At 47.3% G+C, this 22,041-nt stretch overlaps 1 long non-coding RNA gene across 1 annotated transcript in view; it reads left to right on the forward strand.

Moving 5' to 3' along the window:
- The first annotated feature begins 1,147 nt into the window (after nucleotides 1-1,147).
- LOC141573406 (uncharacterized) overlaps nucleotides 1,148-22,041 on the forward strand; it is a 38,020-nt gene continuing 17,126 nt past the window's right edge. The window contains exons 1-2 of the long non-coding RNA XR_012499096.1: nucleotides 1,148-1,227; nucleotides 8,868-8,906. This is a non-coding gene — a long non-coding RNA (uncharacterized LOC141573406). The remainder of the gene's footprint in view (nucleotides 1,228-8,867; nucleotides 8,907-22,041) is intronic.

Below are 22,041 nucleotides of genomic sequence, written 5' to 3' on the forward strand. Positions count from 1 at the left end.
GGTCTGCTAATTTGGGGCTTAAAAAAAAAAACATTAGCTTTTCAGACTTAGGAGCAGCTGGGCTGATGAAAAGCCACAAAGTTGGAGTGGGGAGGGGCAGGAGGTGGCAGCAGCTCACCGGGTGCCTGGTAGACAGCAGTCATTCCAAACTGAGCGATGGGGAGCAGAGACAGACAGGGGAGGCTGGGGCTGCTGGGCAGCAACGAGGCACTTTCAAAGTTTGGTGTTTCACCCAGACGATGACAGGGTGGGAGGAGGGCAGAGAGGTCGCGCAATCCAGGGACGTCTGAGTGACTCAACATCTGAAGTTGGCATCCTGAACTTTGGAAGTTCTTGGGCTAAGGGACCGAAAAGTCTGCATCCTTCCTGGGCCTCAGTTTCCCTTGGGCTCAAAGTGTGGAGGGCAATCTTGGATACCCATTGGCCAGGACAAGGAGTAGCTGCTGTCCGGCCCCGTGCCTACTTAGGAAGACAGATACCGTCCAAGGTCCAGTTAGAATAGGTCCAAGGTCAAAGTTTTCTAATTGTATTATTTGGAATCTACAATTCTTTTTTATAAGATGGTGAATTTAAGTTACTCAATGTTAATCATAATTTTGGGAATATAGTTTCTAATGTATGCTTTACCTAAGAATTGTTAATCTGTGGTTTTTTACTTTTTCTGTCAATCTGTAATTAAACTATATGAAAACAAACAAACAAGCAAAAAGAATAAGTTCAAGGTGAGCAGGGCAGAGGATGCCCTTCCAGAATCATCTGTGGGGGGAGGGGGGAGGCGGGAATGTACAATGGCGCCATGCAGGGCGAGTTAGTCTTTGGAAGGTTAGTCCCCTCTGGAATAGGAAGTGGAATTTGCTTTGTCACCTCAAATCCCAGCTTTGCTTTCACTGTCACTCACTTGAGGGGACCTGGTAAAAACTGGTTGACGTGGGGCCAGGCAGTCCAGGGAATCAGCCTACCCTCTGGGACTTGCCACAAAGTCCCCAGTCTCCCCAAATGCTGGGGCTCAGACTGAAACAGAACAGCTCATGAAGATCTCATCACCTGATGTCCATCCCATCCCATCTTCAAAGGGAAGAGTTGTATGGGGTAAAGTAGCCCTAGGTTGTGTTTTAGAATCTATGACTTAAAAAATTTTTTTCTCTCAGGAGATCCCTGAGAAGAGGTCCATGGAGATGTCATCGTCTGATTACAGCCACTTAAGGGATTATATAGAAGACGTGACATGTGAGTTGCCCTCTGGTCACCCAGTCAACAAGGAAGAGACCGAGGTGATGGGGTGAAAAAGGGAGGTGTACAGGGGAGATGGCAGGTCAGGGTCGGTGGGCACTGGTAAGCCCCATAACCCTTGCCCCATCAGGAAGGCCCAAAGAATGAACCAGCTCCCAAACATCCAGAAGCCTGAATCCAAAAGATAACAACTGTTTCTTGCCTAGATCTGGGGATCCCCTCCCAGGCAGGACTCTCCCTGATGATCAACAAAATAGGATTATTTTGTGAAGGTCTGAGAAATCAGATGATGAGTTTTATAATCTCCACTTCTCCCTTGTCTTCCCTTTGTGGAAAGTTCTGTTCATTCCATGTTGATGCAATGGGTGGGTTCGCTGGGAATGGTGCTTTGCTGGTGACACATGGGGCAGGAAGAGCTGGACTGCATGGGGTGGGAGGCTATGAACAAGCCTAGCCTGTGGGTGGAGAGCCACCGAGGTGAGGCGGGGAGGGGACCTTCAGAACTCTACTGAGAACAGAATCAGAGATGGGGGCCAGGAGGCTGAGTGGGGGGAAGGGGTGGGCCCTTCCTCTCAGGTCTCCGCTCCTCCCTCCCTCAGCCCAGCCCTCTCTCCTGAGTCCCTCATTCCTTGCCATTTGTGTCTTAATGATGTGGGGATGGCCAGAGGGGAGCCAGGAGGCTGGCCTCTTGTACAACCTGATAATTGGCTGTAATCTGTGTATGAAATATTTGGAGATGGCCTCCCCATTAACTCCTACCTGGAGAGGAGTCACATCTCCATATACAGGACTTTGGGCCAAGTTCTCCCCTCACCTTTCTGAAGCTCCTGTCATAGCCTGCATTCTACCAAAGGTGGTTGTAATTGTCCACACCCTGTGTGTTACAGTTTTAACTCACCATAAATTTTTTAAAAATTCATATGCAAAGGGAAAGCCCTCCATTGATGTCTTTGAGTAAAGGTGGGAGTAAAATGCTGACAGAAAGAGGGTCTGTTAGGCAGAGTATGCACGTACTCAGTGTGATCCGAAGAGGGTCTGGCCAAGAATCCCGGGCGTAGGGGTGCAGGGTTGCGGGGCAGGGATTCATGTTATAGGTGTGAATCGACAGCAGTGCCTCTGGTTGCCGTGGAAACAGCACTCAGAGGTTGTTTAGACGTGGGAGGGCCAGGGGAGGCCTGATACTCTTTCTAGGAGGGGGCAGCAATGAGCCAAGGACAGGTATGTGTGTGAAGCGTCTGGTCTGGAGCTTCTGGGAGTTCAGCCCTGTCTCTGTGTGCTGGCCTCGGAGCGTCGCTCAGAACTGTCTGCTCTCTGGGTGGAAAACCATTCAGGGAGAAGAAGAGGGGCTAAAGACTCTCTTAGGTGTTCAGTGCTGGCGATGCCTGCACAAAGAAAGCCTTTCAGCCCCTGAAGGGTTGCTCGCAGGGCAGAAGGAGGCAGCCTGAAGCAGAACAAGCCCCAGGGAGACCTGATTCAGGCTGGGAGTCGGTGTTGAATGTGGTGCTATGAGCCGAGCCAGTGTTCAGGGACCCACCCGCTCTGCCAGGCCTGACAGACTAGGTGGTTCCATAGCGGATATACTTGGCGGGGGTACCAAGGGGCCCCTCTGTTCCCAGGTATCCCTCCGACGCTGGGCATGCAGCCTGACATCCTGCCATTTGAGTTCCATGCCTTTGTCCTCAGCATCTCCTCCTGAGGCTCTTCCTTCTCGTTGTGGGTTCTCCTAAGGAGGGGGTCCCACATGGAGTCCCTGGGACCTCACTGTGGACTAGTTTATCAAACACTTCAGCAGGACCAGAGCAGCACAGAGTCTCAGGGAACCTAGAGCTGGGAGAAGGGAGAAGGATGGAGAAATGAGAGGTGAGAGGTTTCAAAGGTAAATGCTCTGACCCTTCCCGTCTGTCCGCCCTCCTGTCTAGGACTGATGGGCAGCTTGGATGTGGCATCAAAGGCATTTCCAATGATTCCTACCCCTCCTCAGTTCCCTGTGCTTGAAGGCCTGACAGTTCAGAAGGCTGAGAGGCAGGTGCTCTGAAAGGGTGCAGGGGCTGCATGGGATACGTTTGTTTTACGATCCCAAGCAGCAGAAGGTGGAGAAAAATGCTGTTTTGGTGCCTTTTCCCGGATGCGGCTGCCTGTCTATTCACGCGCTGGACCCGGGATGCCCAGAGAGTAGAGGTGCCAGGTTAGACATGGGACAGCAGGTCAAATGGGATTTCAGATGAACAGCAAATGATTTTTTAGTGTAAGTATGTCCCGTATATGGCATGGGACATAATTATGATTATTCATTGTTCATCTGAAATTCAAATTTAACTGGGCATCTTATATTGTTATTCACTGAGTTTGGCAACTCAACTTGTGAGTGGCCGGGATTCCAGACGGGGCTTCTGAGAGGGTCAGCAGCGGTTTCTAGCCCTCTCCTTCTCCTCCGCTCCTCCCCACTTCCCCTCTTCTCTACCTCTCTCTCTCTTTCTATCTTCAAGAACAGAAGTTTTAGAGTCAGATCTACCTCGATGCTGTCCTGCTCTAAAATGTACTGGCTGCATGGTCCTGGGCAAGTGACTTTACCTCTTTGAGCTTCAAGTCCCTCAAGTGGGATGGGGATGATATTAGGGCCTCCTGAAGCTGCCACCAGGGTTAAATGCGGTAATACATGGAAAGGACCCAGAACAGCGTCTGACTTCATAAATCCGGCAAACGGCTGTTGAGTTACCAGCACTCCCCTCAAATTCAGGTGTTTACGTGGACATGTACTGTCTGTTTCCATCCCCATTTGAACCCCAAGGCACACCCTGGCTCCTCTTCCAGCGAAGAAGAGTCTTCTCACACAAAGACATTTGTGAGCAAGGGAAACTTTCCACAGGAGAAACAGGAGGGAAATTAAATCAGGTCAAATCTGGCCTGATACCTGCTTTTGCACAGTGTTCAAGCTAAGGATTATTTTTACCTTTTTAAATGGTTGGGAAAAAATCAAAAGAAGAATAATATTTTGTGACACATGAAAACTGTATGATTGAAAACTTATGTCCGCACAAACACCTGCACGCACATATTTATAGCAGCTTTATTCCTAATTGCCAAAACTTGGAGCATCCAAGACATCTATCCTTCAGCAGATGAATGCATAAATAAACTGGTACCTTCAGGCAAGGGACTATAATTCAGCCCTAAAAAGAAGTGAGCTTCCAAGCCATGAAAAGACACGAGGAAACTTCAGTGCATATTACCAAGTGAAAGAAGCCCATCTGGAAAGGTTACCTACTGCCTGATTCCAACTATGCGACATTCTGGAAAAGTAAAAAGATTAGGGGTTTCCGGGGTGGGGGATGGGTGAGCACGGAGGCAGAGCTCAGGATTTTTAGGGCAGTGAAAATAGTCTGTGTGATACTATAGCGGTGGATACAAGCCATTATACATTTGTCCAAACCCACAGAGTGTGCAACACCAAGAGTGAACCCTGATGTAATTAAACTAGGGATGGTGGATGATAATGATGTGTCAGTGTAGGTTCATCAGTTGCAACCGACGTACCACTCTGGTGGGGATGTAGATGGCAGGGGAAGCTCAGTGTATGTGAGGACAGGGGGTGCATGGGAACTCTCTGTACCACCCCCTCAATTTTGCCATGAACCTTAAACTACTCTAAGAAAATAAAGTCTTAATTTAAAAAAATTATATGAAATAACACATTTTTAATTAGAGCACAGCCACACTCATACTGTCTGTGGCCGCTTTCCCTCTGTAGTGGTAGAGTTAAATCATTGCAAGAGACTGTATGACTCTGGCCCTTTATAGAAAAAGATTGCTGAGCCCTGCTCAGGGAAACAGGGAGATGAACTGTGGCTCACCCTCAGAGCAGGACACCACGCAGCAGTCACACGGGCATCCACAAAGGTACATCTCAGAATATAGCGCTGAATGGGGGAAAAAGGAATTTTCAAAAGGATCCGTAAAATATGGTGCCCATCAGGTGCAATTTTAAGCAGTGTGTTTTATTATAGCATATATTATTTACAGATATTTACATAAATAGTAAAAGTTTTTAAAATGCCCTGGAATAATAAACACCAACTTTAGGGCACTGCTTACCTTTGGAGAGGGAAGAAAAGGAAGTGACTAGAGGAGAGTTTTAGCCAATTGTTAACATTTCATTTCTGCTTTTTAAAAAGGGTGACATGAAGTAAAATAAAATATTTGTGTCTTTAATACTAGTGATGGATGCTCGGGTACCTGTTATATGCACATGTAAAGATTATGTGGAAGTGCCTACGAACTATTTCTCTGCAATGTTTTCCCAGTACACCGAGCCATTTTGAGAAAAGAAAAGAGAGATTAAATAACTCACTCATGGTCACCCAGCTGGGAAGAGGCAGATTTGAAGAACCTGGATTTGAACTCAGTCTGTCTGGCCCCAGAGATAAACTCTTAACCACATACTCTATATCTCCGTGAACTTACTGATATAAATGCTCAATAAATGGTCTTTCTCCTTCTGCCTCCCCTACGAGCTTAGAAATAAGAGTAAAGTCCTTTGGCACCTTGGCTCAGCCTCTCTGTCCAGTTCCTGGGTCCTGTCCGTTCCTGTGCAGGAGAGGAGCCCGGCCTGCCCCCGGGGGTTCAGTGACACCCGTGGGGTCCACCAGGAAGCAGTTCAGGATGCCTGGCAAACAGAACATGACAAGATGCCTAAATGTAGCCTTGACATTCTAACGGGCCAGTACAAAGACAGTGGTCTGGGGTCATGTGGAGGGCATGGGCTCCATATGAATCCCTCAGACTGTGGGACCACCAAAGAAGGTTCCAGAAATGTTGTCTTCCGAATCCTTGTTGAGAAAGAATATTCTCCGCCTCCTGCTCTCCTCATCAGAACGGCACCTACTAACCATTCCTATCACCCTTCCCCTCTCTGAATGGGGAAGTGAGGAACTGGACAGGGAAGGAGTCTTCTGCAGGTGCAGGCTGACCTGGAGTGTGATGTACCCTCCGCACCACACCCAGCTCACCAGGCCACAGCAGCGAGGCCCAGGGCACAAGGGATCAGGGTTCCTGCCCCCATGCCCTTACTTTCCCCAGCTCCCACACTCCTCCCACCTCAGGAAAAGCCTTGTCTTTTGTCTACTTTGTCTGTCCTAGCCATCCATAAAGTCCATTTTCAAGCCCACCTCTTCCAGGAAGGCTGCCCAAATTCCCAGCCCACCATGCCTCTCCCTGCGGAACTCCTCCATCCTCCAATATTTCCTATCCAGAGTCTCCCGGGCTCCTGAGGCGCTGCTTTGTTACTCTTTCACGTCCGCTCCTTTGATCTGTGTGTGATCTGAGCTCAGGGTCTTTGCCTCTTCTGTACTTTCCTGTGATACCGAGCACGATGCCAGGCACACAGGAAGCATTTATTAAGTATTTGTGAATAAGCCAACGAATGAATAAACGAACGATGCATATTTGAAGAAGCTCCTGGAATTCTGCTCCTAAGGAGGAAGAAAGCCCCAAGCTAGGTCAGGCAAAAGCAGGTCCTGCCCCTCCCCCCTGGTCTGGCTTTAGGGAGACCTCAGACACTCTTGGTGTGGGGGGCAGTGGCTTGCCTGGTCCCTGGCCTTGGGAGACGGGGAAGAGAGAGGGAGGCGCAGTACCCAGCCCAGGTGCCAACGGGGTGGGTGCTGGGGTCCCTGAGGGGGGACCTTGGCATTCGCCTCCCTTATATTTTTGTTTATTTTTCCGTTTGTGCCCAATTACCTCAGACAATGCCCCACACAGGCTAAGAAATATGAAAACAGCTAAAAGAAGAAATAAAGCAAATGCAAAAAACAGGGAAAAGAGGGTAAACAAAGAGAGAATTCACCTTTCATTCGCCTGCAAAGTCCTCCGATGGGGAATGAAGTTAAGACACAAAAGCTTTGCGACAACAACATTGTGGGGGAAGGCACAAGAGGGAAGCTGAACAGCCATTAAAGCAATTAAGAAAAGATTAAGGTCGCTGGTGGTGGAGAGACAGAGAGACCCATTAATCAATAGGCCAGAAATCGCAGCAGGCTACAAAATTATAAGACCAGGCAAACTGGAGAACACACAGGCTTACCTCTACCAAGATGCCTGAGGAACTCAAAAGCAGAAACATTATATTCATTTCTCAGGCTTGGGGGAAAAAAACCACTTCTTGGGGGAACCCTGTCCTTTTAACAGCTAATGGGGCATCCTGAGGTGGGGGTGAGATCCACCTGGATTCCAAGGCAAATTCTAAAGCCTCATGGTCTAAAGAAAAATTCGTCATAATGCATGATACTGATGCCAGTGTGACTGCATTGGAGGGAACATCACAGCAGAAACCCATGTGATGACATCAGGAAGGGTCTTAAAACTCCCTGGGGGGTGGGTTACATGATTGTTGGCAAATACGTGCTGCCCTTTCTAGGAAGACCTACATCCCTGCCCTGTTGGCAGTAGGCTTGGCTGTGTGACTTGCTCTGGCAGGTGAAACATGTGTCACTTCCCAGCAGAAGTTTAAACAGCGAGCACACTCTTTGCCCTGTGCTTTTCTCCCTTTGCTACAACAAACCCAGAATGTTCTAGATAGAGGCTATGATTTCATTCTGGGTCCCACAGTGAAGCCACCATGAGGCCAAGACTCAGCTGAATGGCAGAGAACATATATTGTGAGCAAGAAATAAACTTTATCTTTTGAGCCTACTGAGAAATGGGGGGTGGGGTGTGTTGTAACAAAGCCTATCGTCATTGATACATTTCCTTACAATGTGTCACTGCTGCATGGAACCTTCAGTGGCTCCCCACTTCTTACAGGATAAGTCTCAAACTTTTGGTCCTGACATCAAGCCCTTCCCCTGTCCCCACTCATCATAGTGTTCACCATTCCTTAGATGTGCCTCACAGCCTTGCCTGACTGCTTTCCTTGCTCTGCCCCATATACCTTCCTGGACAGGTTTGGATGAAGGTCTCCTGGATTAAGGGATCTGAATTACTCAGGCCTCTGATCACGCCCTCTCTGCTACTTCCTCTGTGAAGCCATTTCTGATCACCCTAGCTCAAAGCCATCTCTGGACAGACCACTCTAGCTTATGATCTGTATCATTCAAACGACACTTAATAGATACGTAGTGCTTGCTGAGTGTCAGGTACTGTAGTCATAGCTTAAGATATATTAGCATACTTCATTCTCACATGACCCTATTATTCCCATTTTACAGATGAGGAAATAGAGACAAAAAGAAGTAAATTCATACAGCCTGCAAGCTCAGGATGGGAATTTAAACCCAGACACTTGCTCATAACCTCTTCAGCCCACTGCCCTGCGTTCTTCTGCAGCACCTTGCACATGGCCTGTGTTGCCTCCCCAACAAGATGCTAGAGCCCTGGAAGGCAGGGAGCCTTTCTAGACCTGTTATCTTCCCTGGCATCGAGCCCCACAGCTGGCCCACTAGCTCCCTGCCAGGATCTGCTAGTTGATTGAAAATTCTATGGGTTACTTCATTTCATCCATTTCTTTGCCCCCAGGGAGAATAGAAGCAAAGTCATCTCAGAGAAAACGTCTTCCCTAGAAGACCTGTTATGCTGTAGGGGAGGATTCCTGATGTCTGGCTCAGGTCTCTCCTGCTGCAACGTTGACTTGTTTTCCTTTGTTTCAGGCTTTCATGAAGATGGATAGCAGAGGAGCAGCTCTTAAGGTAATAACTATTATTATTATTATTATTATTATTATTATTATTATTTTATTAATCATTATTTAGATTATTATTTTATTAACTCCTTCCTTATTTGAACTTTGCCTAGTTCTCTAAAAATATATGATGGCTAATAACGGACCATAAAATACAACAGAAGACACACAAAAAGTGAGAAAGGATGCCCCAAACACACTGTTAAATAAAGAGAAAGCACATTGCAGAATATTATTAAAATTTAAAAAAATAGATCTGAACTAATTTTAAGATAGTGGTTACTGCTAGGATGGGGGGGGGCAGGAAACAGCCCAGAGGACGATGGGCATTTCTACTTTATGTGTAATGTTTTATTGACTCAAAGCAAATATAACAAAATATTAACAGTTGTCAGTTTTGTATGGCAAGTACCAGGCATAGCATTATTTTATGTGCTTTTCAGAATATTAAAAGTTTTGGAAGTTTAAGAAAAAGAGAAAAGTAGAAAAAAAAGATTTGGAAGACTATCTTAGAGTTGTATTTACTTGCTCTAGGGAGCCACTGATTTATCTCTAAGCTCCCTACAAGGCAATATAAAAAAAGGAGCCAGGTCAATTCTGTCGTTCACGGTGTCATGAGAGTGTTCCCAGGTGAAAACAAATCTAGGCTTTGGAGGAGCCCGGAACCTGGTACTGAGAACCCCAGAAGTTATGCTGGTTCCAGTGGGTTACAGCAGGGGTTTGGGAGTCTGGGAGTGTGCGTGTGTGATTGCGGGGGCAGAGCTTCTGTTACAAATCTGCATACATGTAGCTCTTTACCCAAACTGTACGAGTGACTCAGGTAGGGGCCACTGAGTTCTGCTGCGGTGAGAGATCATGAACAGTCTCCTGGTGACAGCCTTGCCGCCAGCCAGTGACTTTTAAAAATGGCATCCCCAGGCCCCGTTCATAAAGCAGTTCCTTCAGGAGCCCCACTGCTGTAAGGCAGGCCCCAGCTCTCTGCCCACCTGGCCTGGCCCAGGGATGGGTTTTCAAGCCCCTGGACGAGTCAAAGGGCCACATGTCCTTAAAGCAAAGAAATGCCAGCTACTCCTGCCCCTGGCCAAGGCTGCGACAAATGCAGGGAGGAGGTGAGGTGGGGACTGTGCTGCCCACAGGCGCCCAGGAAGGTCCCCAGTGTCTTCTTCCCCTTGTGAGGTAACAGCGACCAGGCTGGCAGCAGAGGAGCCCGGGCACTGGGCTCTCTAGACGGCCGTCCCTCCTCCTCTGCGGGTGCACCCAGGGGGACTCGCTGTTCTGCCAGGGTTTTCCTCAGAAAGCATTTGGAATCGGCTCCAGCACACAAACACAGTGATACAGGCACCAGGGTCAGCTCCAAGGGGTGTGCCCAGGAGTGTAGCCTACAAAACGTTTGAGGCAGGTGTAACCAAATCTCCAGCCCCCACCACCCCCTGCCAAAAAAGAATTCAAGAATGTTTGCCCATACTGCCCACACTTCCTGCTCTGTCCCCTGGATGCACTGCTTGGGAGCCGAGCAAGCTCCATCGTAAGCCCACGGAGTCTGAGGCTGACAGTTTACAGTCAGTTAATGTGGCTCTTGGAAGTCTCTCTCTTTTCCTCCCTTAGGGCAATAATTAGCAAAGAGAACCGATTGCATGTTCGGGCCTCTCCAGAACACTTACTCTCTGACAGCCATACTTCGGAGCAAAGGTCCTGGAGCCAGAATCCAGGCCCGCCACTTGGTTAGTGGCACATTCCTTCAACTTGCTACGTCCTCATCTGCAAAGTAGAAATAATGTTAATGATGCACTGGTGGCACTGGGTTGTTGTGGGAAAATGCCTTTGAGCGCTTGTGCCGATTATAAATGTTAGTTACTATTGTGATTTGGGGGGTGATAGTGGCATTTCTTTTTTAAAATTTTTTTTTATTGAAGTATAGTTGATTTACAATTAGATTCAGGTGTACAGCAAAGTGATTCAGTTATATATTTACATACACATATATATTTTTTCTTTTTAAATTCTTTCCCATTATATGTTATTACAAGATACTGAATATAGTTCCTTGTGCTAGACAGTAGGTCCTTGTTGTTTATCTGTTTTATATATAGTAACGTGTGTCTCTTAATCCCCAGCCCCTAATTTATCCTTCCCCGCTCTTTCCCCTCTGGTAACCACAGTTTGTTTTCTACGTGATGGTGGCATTTCTACCTGTAAATTCTCCCCCTGCCTTCTATCCTCCAGACAGGATGTCCTCAGTTCCTTTGTGACTTGATCCTCCACTGCTCGAAATGCTTTAAGGGGTCTGATACTGAGCAGTGAACTGTCCCACCTTCTCAGGGCAATGCAAGCTCACACATATTCTACTTCAGTCTGGGCCTCGAGACAGTTTCCTGGGTCAGATGGTTTGAAGGGTTCTGAGGTGTGTATCACTGAGTGTCGGTTTCATAGTGACAGCCCTGGACCCCAAGCCCTGCAGCTGCCTTCTGGGGAGGGCATCCCCTTCCTCTCTCCCCCAACCCCCTCTGCCATCTCCAGGGGAGATCGAAGATTGGAATTCAGCTCACCCTGAAGGATGGGCCTTGAGAAATGTTCTCTCAGCTCTTGCTTTGAGGAGAGGGTCTGTGAGCTGAGCGCTGGTGGTTGCCTTGGTCAAGTTCTGTGGGACAAGTCATCTCTGAGGTAATCAGAGAGACTCATTGGGAGTGCCTAGGGACCCTCGCTAAACTCCCTGCCTCCCACAGCTGGGTTGCCCTCATTAGCATGCTGGCACCGAGGGCCCCTGGGAGCCACATTGTACGGATTATCCAGAGCTAAGAGATATCCCCAAATTCACAGTCACAGGCTCCAGGAATAAAAGAGAGCTGGAAATTTGGTGGGTAGAAAGGGACCCTGACTACCAGACAAGCAAATGTTACTCATATTCCAGTGTAAAGATTCTCCAACTTTTCTGTCTCTGGACCCCTTTTCACTCCTAAACATGATTGAGGACTCCAAAGAACTTTTATTTCTGTGGGTTGTAGCTGTTGATATTTATGGTATTAGAAATTAAAACTGAGAAATGTTTCAAAAATTCATTTATGTATAAAATCACCCTAAAAAGCCCATTACATGTTAGCACACACAGCATATTTTTATGAGAAATGGCAATGTTTTCCAAGGCAAAATGAATCAACAAGAAGAGTGGCATTGTTTTGCATTTTTGCAAATCCCTTTAGTGTCTGGCTTAATAGAAGACAGCTGGATTCTTGCCTCTGCTTCTGCATTCAGTCTTTTGTGATATTACACATTATGTAGCTTCAGGAAGATGCCAGTGTGCACTCCTGAGAGAATAAGAGTGAAAAAGGCAAATCGTATCTTAGCATTATTTTGAAAATAATTTTGACCTAGGGATCTCCGAACCACACTTTGAGAACTATTGTTCTAGTGAACAATGGAAATAACCCTTCTAAGGTTCCAGAAGCTCCTTTTAACTTTGTGGCTTCTCTCCTTTTTACTCTTTGCCTAACCCTGGTCTGTATTTTAGCACCTTCCCAGATTAAAAACCCTACCAATGTGCCAGGCACTGTGCTAAATGCTATAGAGACACAAAGAAGAAAAAGCCAAACGCTGGGCCTGGAGATCAGTACTGCATCGCCGCAGGCTCAGAGGACGTGGGGCTCAGCCTGCAAGTTAAGGAGAGGCCAGGGCCCCTTCCAGGGTGGGGCCGAGAGACACGTACAACACGGTTAAAGAGCCCAACAGCGCTGGCGATGATGTGCTGAGTGGGCTGAAGCAATCAGGAAAGTCTTCATGGAGGAGGTGGGATTAAGGGGCTAATTCGATCTTCCTAGCACCTCGCAGCCTGAGAGAAGGGCGGGGCTGAGTGGTAGTTAACATGAGACAGAGAAAGGAAACTGACCTGTTGGATGAAGGCGCTGGGAAAGAAATCTTAGCTGGGAGCAAGAGGGCAGGGGTCAAAGGCAGATCTCCTGCATCTGGGGCCCCTGCATTCTCCAGGGTGTGAACTCTGGCCTATTGTGGATGGGCAGATCTTCATTGGGACCTCCTAGCAGCTCCCCAGGTGCCTCCCTGCCATGAAAATCAGGGCCGTGAGGACTCTCAGGATCCAGCATCAGGTTGGGCCCCTCACCCCTGGGTTCTGGAGGCCACGTGCCCTCAGGGGCCTGCCTGGGGCTTTCTCACCTTCTTCTCTGACCCAGTTAGCACAGTCCTGTGGCCGGTACCAGGCTCCTTGGTTCTACATTTAAGGCCAGCATTCTTTTCACTGCACTACTCGCTTCCTTGGATAGCTGTGGAACTAGAAAGAGAGAGGAGAGAAAGAGAAAGAAGGAAGGAAGGGAGGAAGGCAGAAAGATGAGAAAAAGAAATGAAAAGAAAAAGAAATAATACAGTTAGACAAGAATAATCTTTAAGTCCTTTCTGGCTCGGGAGTTCAACAAATCTCGTTTACGGCGTGCTAAGTGCCAGCCCAGTGCTCTGGCAAAGCTCTTGGTCATCCCATCCTAAGTGAAGTGTGTGTAGATGAGGCAGCTCCCTTGGCAGACCTTCCACTGCATTAGCCTCCAGAGGAGCGGAGACTCCAGAGATGCTGCTAAGGCTCCAGCATTTTCCGAAAACGCAGCCGGGAAAGCTTGAAAACTTCTCTGCAGTGATGCGAGATCCAGAAGTCGAGATCCTTCCTTACCCCAGTGAGACTGTGAACCTATCCCTCATTGTCCTTTCTCTTTCTGCTGCTTCATCCTCGCATCCCCCAGAATCAGGCATGACCCCCAGGTGGAGAGAAGGACCCGTATCAGCCCTTCCACGTCTCCTGGTACAAGGTCCAGGGGCACCTGTTGTCGAACGAGTGGTTAGTGGTACATAAAGCAGCGCGATCATGTAGGATGTGTAGGAGTGATTGCGTCAGGCGAGTGTGGGGAGGTGGGGGATTAATGAATTAGGGACCAAATAGGAGTGGATGGAGACTGCAGAAGGCCGGAATGAAGCTGATTGACGATCTACTCCCCGTAGATCAACCACCTTCCCGTGGAGACTGAAGTCTGTGTGGACCACAATATGCAGATTGGCGGGGAAGCCATTCTCCTCACAAGCTGGAGAGAGCCCCTGTTTGGGGGCGCCAGATAAGAAAGCAGCTTCAAGGGAGAAATAGATCAAGGGAACAGTAGGGGCCATTTGCTTTTCTACCTTGTTCCTCTTTCTCCAGGTGCTGTGGTCTCTGATTGGCTCTGTGTCTTGCTGGGTGATTTAACAGATTTTTTTTTTTTAACTTACTGACAAGGAAGCTCCAAACTTCCAATAAACCTGCCGGGAACCAAGGAAGGAGCCACAAGGGTGTTTGTGAAAGCGTAGCTCTCTGGGGAAGCTGCAAAGATTTGTGCGTTAATAATTCTCTTTCCAGTCCTGCTGCAGTCTGGCCAGCTCTGACTTACCCCAGAGGGTAGTGGGACTTCAGCCAGAGGAGGAAGTTAGGGTGCAACCCGGATGGGAGGCAGGAACAATGGCCTGAGCCTCGGTCATTTTTGGGAGCCTAAACCCTGGGAGTGGAGCCGAGCCACGTCTGGGGAGGCCCGCAGTCCTGGGCCCATGTTGCTGGAGGACCCACTTGTTCTTCTGCCCATCAGATGCTTTTACAAAGGAGACTCGGGTCCAGGGGAGAGCCATGACTTGCTACGGGTGGAGCCGATTCCCCTGTCCACAGCCTCCTCCTCCCACACATGTGGTCCTGCTGTTCTGTGGGAGCAGAGGTGATGCGGCGTGTTGCCATGAATGCGGGGAAACGGGCCTTCTCATACACGGCTGTAGCAGTATGGATCAGTAACCTTGGCGGCACACCCGATAAAGCCTTCAAGAAGTATGTGCTTTATCTGGGCAATTGCACGTCTTGGAATGTATCAACAGGAAATAACCAATTAGTGTTCAAACGTGAAAGTATAAGGATTTGCTTTTTGCACTGTTTTTTATAACAGCATCAGAACTGGAGAAGCCTTAATCGTTCACTGATGGGGTAGGTTAATAAATGAGGGTTCCGAATGATGCTGTGGGCCCATGTATATCACCAGGGACATATATTCACAGCATAGTGTTAGATTTTAAGTGGCAGATTACAAAAGAGTGGTACACACTATGAGTCCTTTAAATAAACATCACATATATGCACGAGAACAGTCTAAAAGGATATATAGCAAAATGTTGACAGTGGTCATCCAGCAAGAGGGGCTTCAGGTGGTTCTTTTTGCTTATTGGACTTCCTAAATGTTGTATAATGAGTATATACTTGAGCAAATTTTTCAAAGGACAAGGTGAGAAGAACTGGGTGGGCGGCTGCAGGTGGGCCAAGGACGGTTCCATTACCAGTCAGGTTCTAGCTCAGCTGTTTCTCATTGTCAAGTGCAGCAAAGTAGGAGCGATGCCACCTTCCAGAAAGATCATCAGGAGACAAAACCTAACACAGCAGAAGCAGCCCAGATAGAGGGTCCACCCCAGCTAAAGAAAGCCTTCGGGGTATATGAGGTCTCAGAGCCCCCCTATTCTTCTAAAATGAGAAAAAGCCCACCATGGCAGGGGCCCTGAAGTCGCCTGTCCCCCTGCCTTCAGGGGAAGCCCTCCCAGTGCCTCATCATGCTGCCCAGGTGATGGGTAGGGGCCATGTGAGAACAGCAGGTAGTTAGAATAAATTGCATAACCTAAATTTGTCTGATGTTACAGTAGAGAAAGTCTTTGATGAAGCTGGTAAACATTAAAAATTTTCTGAATACAAAATGCCCCCCATTTTTCCCCCCTAATGTCTGTCTCTTAACTTTCTCCTTCCTCCATCAAGAAGTTAGGAAGACAGACATTTCTAAGACATCCCACCTCTCTACTTGTGTTGATTTAGGTAGCATGTAGGATAAAATCATGGGTGAAATGAATTTTTATCTTCCACATAATTGCACATTCAGGTGCTGGGTCTCCTAAGCATATTGGAGTAGAAACCTCCTTCCTCTCTCAAATTCTCCCCTCTACTGCCCCCAGTTTTATTGGGTTGTAACACTATATTAGTTTTAGGTGTAGAACATAACGATTTTATATATATATATATATATAATAGAGAGAGAGAGAGAGAAAGAAAGAGAGAGAGAGAAATGATCACCACAATAAGACAATAAGTTTAGTCAGTGTCCATCAGGTCACAGTTACTCATTTTTTTCTTATGATAAGAACTTTTAAGATCTACTCTCTACAAATAAGTACGATCATACAGTATTTGTCTTCGACCCTCTATGAGATTCTGATGGATGAATAGCAGCCAAGGATCAGTAGCCAACTATGAAACAAGGTACAGCTTTAGGAGTCTATGAGCTGAAGCTGGACACCCCCCAAAAGCAGGTCTCTAAAAAAAGCAGGGCTAGGGAATGTGGTTCAGGCTTCAGGTCAAACTGGTAACTGCCATTCCTTTTCCCCAAATCTCTGCCTATTCTATCCCCAGAACTTAAGGGGACAGTGCTAAGAAAGGCCAATTTGAAGCATCTTTGTAGAGAAAAGGAAGCAGACAAAATAGTTAAAGTGTCAGTGCCTCTAATGCCCGAGGACCCAGACCCCACCACCACGCGGGTGCAAAGCAGGAAGTAAAAGACGAAGTGGGCAAAGTGTTCGTGAACCTTTCACTTGCAGTGATTGTTGTGCTGTAAGAGCCTCCCCTCCTCCTGCGGGGAGAGAGCCTGCACAGTGAGTACGAATATTCCCCCGGCACCCGCTGGGTGAGAAGAGGGCTGAGAGGTTCTGTCCTCCCTACAGACAGAGGCAGGACCACGGAGGGGAGAAGGGAGAAGTTTCCTCTGTCACCAGCAATGCCACACCTGATAGAAAGAAAGGACTGAAGATTGCCCTTGAGACGTGACCTCATTCATCCCCACCTTGGGTCCAGACCGTCCCTAATCTCTGCTGTTCTGAGGTTCATCTGCCTCGACTTGGAGAGACCTTCCAGAGGTTGTCTTCCCACCTGGAGATGGGCTCAGCCTCATTCCTCCGTCTCCTTAGATTGACCCCTCTGTGCGGTAAGAGCACTGAAATCGCTCCCTGGGACACCCTCAGCCCACTCGAGACCTCCCGGACGGAGGCAGTAGTCCTTGGTGGCCAATTCTGTCCCTCTTTCTGCCTTGCTAATAAAAGACAGTGGCGAATTCAGACAGGAGAGGAGGGGTTGGGCCAGAGGTTGGGCTCAACTTTTGTTCCCCGGAGACAATCCCAAAGTTAAATTTCCTAAATGACTTGCCTACCCTCTCCTTGACACGATGAGGCAATGTGGAGGATTAAATAAGGATCCCTAATACCAACCAGAGAGTTTCCTCATATTTCAGAATATGGCCTGAGCTATAAAACAGATACCATAGTTTGGAGCTCTGTCCTCTTTTCTGGGAACAGAGTTCTGCCCACAGGCCATCTGAAGGAGCGGGTTTAGATGGCCAGGACTCCTCTTGTGTTATCCTGTCTTCCCTCCTGCTGCAGCTAATTGGACCAGGGTGGCATGAGACTTAAGAGAAGCTCATTCAAGTTAGTGAGCTCAGCCTATCAGATTCTCCCTTGATTATCAAAACTAGGAGTATTTGGGAGTGGACATTTGAGATAAAGCCCATGTGGAAGGGGAGCTGGAATTAATGCCAGGGCAAATTCAAGTCACATGCTTGTCCCCATTTATGTGGTCCTGGCTTCACAACAATTGAACGTGGCTGGGGGAAAACAGACAGCCATGCTGACTGGCTTCCCTTTCAACCATCACCGCAACTCTCAGGTGGGCACTTGGTCATGCAGAGAAGCCCTAATGTGTTTCCCCAGGTTTTTCCCTCTCCCCTCCTCCAGACCAGCATTCCCACCTTTTCCTCTCTCCTCAAACCCTTAATTCCTTCTCCTTCATTACTCTCAGCTAACACAATACTCTTTATTTCACTGGGAAAAAAATAAATAAAGACATCAAAAGAGAACCGCCTTTTTATCTTGTCACCAATCAACCAACCAAAACATGGGCAAGTCCTGGGCAAACTAGGATGAGTTCATTGGTCCCCCTGGATTCCACCTCCTCCTGTAATTGAGGACTCTGCTCCCAGTCATCTATCTTCTCTCTCCTGCACCACCATTTTTGTTCCTTTCTCTTCTGGATAAGTCTTATCAGCACATAAACATGCTGTGAATTTGCCCATTTTTAAAAAGTCCTCCCTGGGCTTCACTTTCCCCTCGGCTACTATGGCCCCTGTGCTTGCTAAACTGGCTGTTGGCCGGGTCCCATCATCAACCAAGAGTCTCCCTCCATGTACAGGCCTCCCCCACAGCCACCGTTCAGCAGTAATGGCTGCATGTCATGGACCTTAACGCTGACTCCTAACGTGAGCTGAAGTCTCACCTATTAAATCCAGGAGTGGCAAGGCCCCAGTGCATTGGGATCATTGGTTTATGTGTTAGTCCCTCTTCCTCATCTCCCCCGATGGGCATCCTGATGACAGGGGCCTTGCTCTCCTCATCTTTGCATTCCCGGTATCTAGAACATTGCTAGGGACATAGTAGAAGCAGAGTAAGTGTTTGTTGAGTGGAAAAAATGACCAAGCACAGAAATGATTTACAGGCCCTGTTCAGGCTCCTTGATCAATTAGACCACACAGTCCTCACCATCCTCAGCTCCCAAGGTCCTTCTCATCTTGGCTGAGTAGTCACACTATCACAACACACCTTCCCTTTTATCATGTGGACATTTATCTCCCAGAGTGTGCTAACTCTCAGGGGCTAGTCTTGGCCTTCCCCCATAAGCTTACTAGTTCCTTGCAGGCAGCCTGTATCCTCTACAGTATTCAAAAAATAGATATAGAGCCCATGAGTCAGTGGGTATAAATTATCAGGTGCCTAATGGGAACACTCTGCCAGGTGCTGTGGGCCATTGAAACAAAAGCAGGGCTCCTTCTTACAGGATCTTGCACAGTAAAAGAATGAGATATTGAATAAGAGACTGGCAGAAATCTATTGCAGATGGGAACCCGCCTTTTTTAGCTACCCTAAGGCTCAGGAAAGATAGGTGTTTCGGGGTCCAAGAGAAAGCCAGCAGCCAGACGTGAAAAATCACTAAACAATGCTTGGGAGATGGGTCCATCCAGGCTGCGTGGTATACCTGGGGAAAAATGAAGACTTATTCTAGAATGCATCACCTGGATGGACCTGCTTTTAGTGCATGCCCCGCCCCCCAAGCGAGTCTCTTCCTCATGTGTCTGGAATGTTTGGTCTTCTTATAGTGAGAGGTTCCCATCAAGGAAGCATGCCCGTCCTTCATTGATGAGGTTGGTGGTCTCTAATTTTACTCTCTTAAAACACTACCCTCTCATACCTGCACCCACACCTCTTCCCCAGAGTCACCAAAGGAAAACCCACCAGCTCACTTGGGTACCAGCCTCTGGCAGCCTTTTAACCCTCCCCTTCCTCCTCCCCTGGAAGGGTACCTGCAGCCTTAACAGAAATACGGAAGTCAATTTGTGTGGCTGGTACAAGCGTTTTAGCATACTGAGTGGTCCAAATATTTAAATATCTATGATATAGGAAGCGTGGAGAACATTAAAAACCATTTTCTCCCTGCTGATTGCAGGAGAGGAAATACAGTCCCTGCTCTCCTGCACAGTTGCAAAACTGCTGGCCTAATCATATTGCCTATGTAAAGTACCTCTCCCGCCTCCTCCAGTCTGGTTTTAGGTTGCATTTACTGTAAACAAAGATGTATTTGGGGGGGCAGTTGGATTAAGTTTATTGTTTATGTAAATCTCTCAGAATGTGACATAGCAAGATAGCTTCCTATGTTGGGTTGATCCACATTTTAGGCCAACAGCCAAAGTATTTTATCTTTTCCTTCATTATAGTGATCTTCCAATTAGCCGTGGTCTGTAATACCCTGATTTTGGTGGCAGTGGTTTGGACAGGATTGTTTGATAGTTCTGCTCGAGAGGCAAAATAAGGGGCCTTATTATAGAAGTGCAGAGGTTGTGCGGGAGCTGAGTTCTGTTGCAAAGTTTGCCGATAAGGGGAAAACCGGCCCTTAAGCGTCCATTCTGTTCTGTATATTAACACTTCTAATCTGCACTGCTGATAAAACTGCAAGCCATTTGCCTTTGGAGGAATTAGTTCTGCCTCGCTTGTGTAACCAGGCGATGGTGATTAACCTTTAAACTGTCCAATATTCCCAGCAGCCTCCTGCTCCAGATTAGAAACTATTTAGTTATGACCAACTAAATTAACAACACTCCCTCCTCTGAAGAATGAGATTTGGAAGGTGGATGCATTTTAAGGTGGAATTGTGTTTTGAATTGGTGATCCATCCTCCTAAGGTGCTTATTTCCTCGTTGTTAAAGTCAAGGCTGCCACACTGGGGATGGAAGGCTCAGCTCGGGGATGGGGAGGTGGAGAAAGGGGAGGGGGACCAGTTGTCCCGGTTGGGTTTGCAGATCTGAGGTTTCATGGGCACAAAGGAAACCTGTCTTAGGTTTAGATTTCCTTTCCTGTTACCATCCCAGGTTAAAAAGGGACTTTAGCTCTTCTGCTAGACCCATGCCATGCTCATGATGAGACTGAGCAGTTGTTCCTAGTGGGAAGATTAAGAAAGAAAGTCTCTCCCTTACCACCCTACTCTCAATCTCTTCTTGGAGTTGAATGTCAGAAAAAGATGCTAACTAACTTTCATGTTCCAGGCCTGGGGCCCTGCCCACCGCAGTTGCATCCATCCAGCTGAACTGCAGTCATGCTCACCATCCCGCTTCAGCTCTCTCCTATCTGCCCATTTCAAATGTCATTTATCAGTGGAAACATACCCTCGGTGGTGAGGGCCAGGCAATTATGTAATCGTGTCATGCCTTAAATCCCCAAATTGTTGGTCCTCCCCGGATAACAAGTAAAATGGGACACTACCACCACCCCACCACCACCACCCAATCCTGGTAGCAACCTTTTCTGTTTTACTAGTTTCATATTAGCTGCCTCCTTAAAAACCGCTAATCTAGATACTGCATTAGCAGGATGTCAGTCAAGCCGCAGTCCACGGTGAAGCCTTCTTCATATACCAATTTAAATCATTCATGGTCTTTTCTTTGGCATTATTCAAAAGATCATAATAATTTTCTTGTGCCCACAGCACAAAAAAATCAATTATTTCCCCACAAAGACTTGAAAGTACTTAGCGAGTGCGGCAAGAAAAGCTGAGGGTGATATCAAATTGAAATTGCACTCATTACATACAACACAATTAGTTGCCACTAGCCTGGCCGGGCTTTAATTCTGAATGGCATATCTTTATTATTACAGAAACAAGCATGCAAATGGCATTGTTCAGGATTTGCCGAAATCAATAGGATATAGTGCTGTGTGTTTGGTGGCCACTGTCACTCACGCTGCTGTGGATGCGAGATAATGTGTGTGTTTGAATTAATGAAGGGAGCAGGCAACATCATAAGTGACACCCAAATAAAAGAAATGGGTACATGATATTTGTAATTATTCTACTTGTGTTTTTGTTGTAAATACTTGTGCTTTTTGTTTTTTAATCAAAGGATTAATTGCATTTTAATAAGGCATTATGATTTGCAGAGCTTTAGTTAATTAAAACTTGTAGTATATAATTATGAAGTGATGCTGAGATTTTCTAAAGATCACCCATATGTTTAGAATATGTATAATTTTTCTGTTAAGCAGTCACAGTCTCTCCCCCCACCCCCACTCCGCCTTTCTCCTTGGTCCCTCCCCCGCCCACAGGAGACATGGATGACTTTTGTGAAATGTTGAACTGACAATTCCAGGTGGATTTCTCTAAGTGGCAACTAGAACCCAGTTTTGGTTATTGCACAAATTAAAATGACTGAAGCAGCAATTCATGTGATAAACTGTGGCGGAAAACTTGGTCGACACTTGCTTTCCAGTTAATCTCCCCAAATGCAGCACTGGAGAGGTCTGCAGAGTTGATGTGAGTTTTAAGTGCAAACATTGAGGTTTTAGATCTGGGTGAGGTGGTGCCATTGAGAGTTAGACCCTGGTCAGTTCCCTGGGGCTAGGGACCCCATCCCAGTGGAGCCACTGAGCCCCACCCTTGTCCTCGGTGACACACAAGGACTTATTTGGGAGGGGTGGGCTGGGAGAGGGACTGCTGAATGACACAGGAGCTTGGAATT

Source organism: Camelus bactrianus, chromosome 15 (assembly GCF_048773025.1).
Source record: "Camelus bactrianus isolate YW-2024 breed Bactrian camel chromosome 15, ASM4877302v1, whole genome shotgun sequence".
Lineage (NCBI taxonomy): Eukaryota > Metazoa > Chordata > Mammalia > Artiodactyla > Camelidae > Camelus > Camelus bactrianus.